The sequence below is a fragment of the Tupaia chinensis genome, unplaced genomic scaffold (genome assembly GCF_000334495.1).
Source record: "Tupaia chinensis unplaced genomic scaffold, TupChi_1.0 Scaffold000558_1, whole genome shotgun sequence".
Lineage (NCBI taxonomy): Eukaryota > Metazoa > Chordata > Mammalia > Scandentia > Tupaiidae > Tupaia > Tupaia belangeri.
This window is the reverse complement of record NW_006160070.1, coordinates 1845294-1850994: the sequence shown is the minus strand read 5'-3', so window position 1 is coordinate 1850994 and position 5701 is coordinate 1845294. Positions and strand designations below refer to the sequence as shown.

General features: G+C 65.3%; 1 protein-coding gene across 1 annotated transcript in view; it reads left to right on the top strand.

Moving 5' to 3' along the window:
* Nucleotides 1–5701, top strand: part of LAMA5 (laminin subunit alpha 5) — a gene marked incomplete in the record, with an annotated part of 67947 nt that overhangs the window by 6083 nt on the left and 56163 nt on the right.

Genomic DNA, 5701 nt, shown 5'->3' with positions numbered 1-5701 from the left:
CAGGAATGCAGAGGCCCCTGCTGAAGTGGACATTCCTGGAATACCTGTGCTGAGGGCCCCCCAGCTCTGGGCCCACCTAGGCCTCCCAGGGGCGCTTCACATAGATAAGAGACCCTCTGCTGCCTGGCCTGGCGACCAAGGGCTGGGGCCGCAGTTTCGCTCCCGGGCTAGGCCAGTTCGCTCAGGCTGTGGGGCCAGGCCCCCGTACCTGGCCTGGGGGCCGCCTTCACATGGGCAGTGAGGTGGTGGAGAAGGCCCACCCAGAAGCAGCCAGCACACCAGTGGGGCCACAGGGCACCCTCTCGAGCCCACCCTGAGCCCAGGGGCCGGGTGGCAGGCAGTGGGTCTGAGCCTACAGGGACCCGCTCCTGCCCGCAGCCTGGCCCGGAGGCTGGCGGCCTGGGGTCGATGGTGCTCGCCGCTTCCCTTCACCTGCCTGGTTCTCACGCTCCCCCATCCCTGGGCCTGGAGGACCTCAGGAGGCCCCCAGCTCCTGCACAGCACAGCAGCCGTGGCTGTGCAGGCCCGAGGAACTGGCTGGCCAGCTACCCTGGAGTGCTGAGAGGCAGGTGGACTTTGGGTGGGCCGAGGGAGGCGGGCAGCTCTGAGCCAGGAGCACGGTCTGCACGGTCTACACAGCCTGCCTCTGGGCCCTGCGCAGCCTCGGGCTCCACATCTGGGAGTGCTCACTAGCTTTTAGACTGCCCTGGGCCAGGAAGAGTGTCACTGTGAGCATCCCGCCACCCACCTCGCTTGTGCCCACCGTGAAGTGGCACAGGAAGGACAGGCCTTTTCCTTCTGTGCGGGCAGAGCCCAGCCACCCAGGCACCAGCCATTCAGCCACCGGCCACCTAGTCACCAGCCACCCAGCCACCTGCCACCCGGCCACCGGCCTCCAGCCACACAGCCCGCCTGCAGCACCTCCTGCCCAACTGCTTTCTCTCTGCCCATTCTCCCTCCCTCCCTCGTGTCCTCCGTCACTGTCCGTGTGGCATCCACAGGCTCCATCTTGGGTCTTAGCATGGGCTGGGGTCCCCAGGGTGGCTGTGGTGGGGCAGGGAGCACTCTGGGTTGGGGGCAGAGGGACCCGGTTTCCAGCTCTGTGGGTGAGGAGTGTCCTCGTGTGGCCTGGCAGGTCTTGGGGGGCGCCAGTCCTGGGGTGGGGCTGAAGCCCCCGGCAGGAAGCCAGGCTGGCTGTGGGGCGGGGCGGGGGTCTGGGCACCTCCCCCCCTGCAGTGAGCTCTGTTCTGGGTTTGGAGCGGATGCCCTGGAAGGGGAGCAGCTGGCACTGGGAGCCAGGAGGGCTTCCTGCCCTGCTGGGCTGTGGAGGGCGGGACAGGCTGCTTCTGGCTCTGGGTTCACACCCTGGGGGTGGGGCCGAGGGAGGCCAGCCCTGTGCCGTATGTCTGTCTGTCCAGATGGCCGCCTGGCTCTTGCCAATCCTCTCTTCAGGGTGGGCCTGGAGAGAGGCCCAGGGCTGGTCTCTGGCAGCCCACTGCGGCCCTCCAGGTCTGGGTTTCTTTTTTTTTTCCCCTCAAGAATTATTTTATTGGGACCAGCAGCTGGTGCAATGGCTATGTCACTGGACTCCCATTTAGTTGACCATGGTTCGAGTCCTGGACCCGGTGGCTTAAACTCACACTGGGCGCGTGTGCGTGCATGCCCAAGATCCTGAGGGGAGAATGGAGGAGAAGGGATTGTGGCGTGGCCATTCTCCCTGGCAGGTCATTTCTCACTTTCTGTCTCTTTGTCTTTCTGGCGAGTGCACACGCCCTATAGCAAAAACCTTTCAAAAAAAAAAAAAGAATTCTTTATTTAACTTTATTTATTCATTTATTTTAATTTGACCAGAGAGGGACAGAGAGAGAAAGCAAGCTGCCAGGCCTGGGACTCGAACCACAGTTGGCCATGTGGGAGTCCAGTGCTCTTAACTATCACGCCATTTGCCGGCCCCCAGGGCTGGGTTTCTGCATATCTGTGTCCTCTGGAAGCTTCTGGAGCCCTTGACTGCCCAGGTTCAGGCCAAAGGGCAGGCGGGCCCTGACTCGGGCCACCCACCACCAGGGTCAGTCGCAGGGTCCCAGGTCCGCTGCCTCCTCCCCGAAACGCCAACCCAGCCAGCCCAGACAGGCAGTGTGAGTTGGAGCTGGGCGGGCAGTGGGGCAGGGGCCCTATGGCAGCCCCCGTCTCCCCAGGTCAGGCTTCAGCAAAGGTGTGCTAGGCCCCCTTTTCCAGGTGTGCGGGCTCCGACCAGCACCTGACCTGCAGGAGGGCAGACAGGGAGAGCCAGGTAGGGTCACGTGGGAGTCCAGGTACGGGGGCCACCGGGGAGGCCTTCAGGGCGTGGGCTGGGGTATGAGGGGGTGCGGGCAGCTAGCCCCCTGCAGGTGGAGGTGCCGAGGAGGGGCCAGCATGGAGTGACCAAGGTCCTGGGGCTGCCTCCTGGAGGCCATCGCCTTGGTCACAGCAGGCTGTCTGACTGGTGCCCCGGGGCTCGGTGTCCTCTGCAGCTTGCGGTTGCATGTCCGGTGGTCCTGACACTCTGGCCACCTGTCGGTCAGGATGCCCTGCAGGCCTGCCCTGCCCCGACTTTGGCCCTGGGCGCTCCCTGGCAGGCCTCCTGCTGCCACTGGCCTACTTGATGACGAGGTTACTGCTGCTGGTCTGGCTCCCCAGCCTGACTGGGCACTCGGCCAGGTGGCCAGTGCCCCGGGATGGTCAGCGGGTAGCTGGGCAGGACAGGAAGTGTGGCTATGGCCAGGCTCCAGTTACAGAGCCTCGCTCCGGGACAGGTGCGGGGGCCGGGCCGGATGTGGCCCTATGGGAGCTGCAGCTGGGGCCCCAGGGACGCCCCTACTCCGGTCCCACGGTCATGCCTTAGGGCCTCTCTCTGGCACAGGGTGGCCAGTGAGCCCTGCCCAGCTGTGCTCTTCCACTGTCATCCTTGCCCTCAGCAGCTGCATGCAGCCCCCAAGCCCTGGCTCACTGTGGGCATGGGGACGCCCCTCACCTCATAGCGAACCCCCAAGCCCTGGCGGCCCCAAGAGGCTCCCTGTTTCCATCTGTTAAGCAAACCTCACTGCCCCGGTCTCTGACAGCACCGTCAGCACAGACTAAACTGTTTGGGTTTCTGCCTGTGGGGCCCCCACTCCACTTCCTGTAACCCCAGGCTGACCATCTGGTTTGACCTGGGCTGGGCTGCAGGGAGGAGGGGGGCAGGAGCCCCAGGCTGGAGTGGATTGGGGTGTGGGGGCCACATGGGCACCACCTAGCTGGGACCCCATGCCCTTTTCTCCACGGGGCCCTTCAGGCCTGCCTGCCTCTGCCCTCCCCAAGCCTGCCCCCTGCCTGGCACCCCCAGCTATGGGGCTCCGGGGCTCCCATCTGTCCCCAGTGAATCTGCTCTCAGTTTCTCCCGGGTGCTAGGCTTGCCATGGGTTCCCAGCTTCCCATCAGCATCCCAGCTTCTCAGCCTGCCAACTCCCAGAGCAGGTCCCCTGTGGCCTGGCTCCTGGCTCCCTGTCCCACGGTGTGGAGGGTCCTGTTTATTTACTTAGCAGGGTGCCCGTTCAGACATGCCCGCCCTGGCCTGGTGTTTACCAGGCTTTCGAGGTGGGGTCCCTACTGAGGGGAGGACGCGTTTGCAGAGCGGACCTCCTTGGAGGCTGGGCCAGGCCCACTCAGCACATGAGCTCCAAGGCTGACCCTGACGTCTGGAGAGGTCAGGTGGAAGCCAGGAGCCCTGCTGGCCCCATGCTTGGAGCTAGGGGGTGGTCAGGGCTGTAGCCTGGATGCTGGGGACAGAAGGGCTTCCTAGGGGTTGCCTAGGCCCCTGCCCAGCCCCCAGAGTTGGCACAAGGCCCTTCTTCCTGCTGGGTCAGGGCTGAGTCACAGAACGGTGTGATTCATGCTGTTGGGAGGATGGGACTGGGCCCCCGTCTCCTAGGATAGGCTGTGTGGATGGGCAGGACAGAGCTGGGTGGGCACAGGGTAGAGCCGACGTCCTGCCCCGGAGGTTCACCTGTAGCCACCCTGGGGATGTGGTGTTCAAGTCCAGGAGACTACTGGCCAGCAGAGCCCCCCTGCGCCCCTGCCAACCCCACGGCCTGGACAGACCCTCCCGGCTCTTCCCTCTGGTCCCTACCACATCGCCCCCTGGTCCCTGCCTTCGGAACACCAGATCTGTAATGTGGCCTCGGCAGCATCTGCTGTGGCCTCCTTCCGCCAGTCTAGGGCCTGTGGGCCCCTCCCTTCTCTGGCCCTCGGAACCCCCACATCGGGGTGGAAGGCTCTGCACCCAGGTGGCCCTCTTCGTACCTCTTCCCGCTCCATGCCCCAGAGCCTGGAGCCCACCTGCCCACCTGCCCAGCCTCCAGCCTGGACTCTGGCTTCCTGTCATCCCGCCAGGCAGAGATCACCGGGCAGAGCCCTGGTCCAAGGTCAGGCCTGGGGCCAGGGGCCGAGAGGCTGGTCTGGCTGTTGCCCTGCAGAAGTGCCTGCCCTGAAATAGCCAGATTTTTAAAAATAACCCAGGGCTTTTGTTTGGCTTTTGCTTTAGAAGCATTTTTTCCCTGCTGCGCAGAGCTGGGGGGATGTGGAAAGGTCAGGCCCTGTGGGCGTGACCAGCAGGGGGTGGAGGGCTGCATCCAGGGAGGCCAGGGGTCCGGGCCCGCTCCTGTGTCCCCGAGGGAGCAGGACCGGGGCAGGGAGCCCGGAGTCACCACCCCGCCAGGGTACGCTTCGGGGACGGATGGCCGGTCGGATAGAGGGCGGGCCTTTCAGCACAGCCCATGTGGGGGCGGAAGTTTCCGTGCCCCCCACCCTGCCCATCAGTGGCATCGAGTCAATATTTGTGCAAGTGCTCTCAGCTGGGAAAAATGCAGCCGCCCCTGGGGACGGGGCGTGCAGCCTGGGGGCCGTGCTGGGAAAAGCAGGGCAAGTGCCAGGGGCTCTGTCCTGGGAGCCATGAGGGGGCACAGGCGCTGCCGCTCCCGAGACCCCTCCCTGCCGAGCCCCCAGGCTCGCTGTCCCTGCCACAGGCCTGGCTGGGCCCATGGACCTCAGAGGCCAAGTTGTGGGGCTGGTCCCTGAGTGACGCCATGGCCAGGCAGGGCCACGCCCTGCTGTACCCACGGGGACATGGCAGCGGTGGTTAGGCTGCACCCTACCACGGCCGTAGGGAAGGCACCCCTGTAATGCCGGCGTCTGGGGGACAGGCCGCCGGATGGGCACTATAGGTCCTGGGTCCTCGCCCCACTGGAGGCTGGGCAAGCCGTGCTTCCCCGGGGCTGCAGCATGGGGGTCCCTGCGGGACAGCTCAGCTACCTCGGGCCGACCCCAGCTAAGGTGGGTGGGGTGCTGTGACTCTCACACGGCCCGGGCCCAGGCTCAGTGACGGTCTCAACCACACTGGGCAGCCCCTGCTGTGGCACATCCTCTGGAGCAGAGGCTGCCGGGAGGGCATCTGCCGCCTGGGTCTGGCATCACCCTCAGAGGGCAGGGCTGATCCCCGTGGGTCCCTCCAGTGTGGGGCATGGGTTTTGAGCCCCCAGGGCCTCCTGCAGGTCGATGAGGATGCAGGTTGTGCTGCAAGCCCGCCTCTGCCTTCGGGGCCACCTGCCTCATTGAGCACATGGCCACGTGGTGCCTGCCTGCCACTCTCGCTACCATGGAACCCAACCGCACTGAGCACAGAGACCCA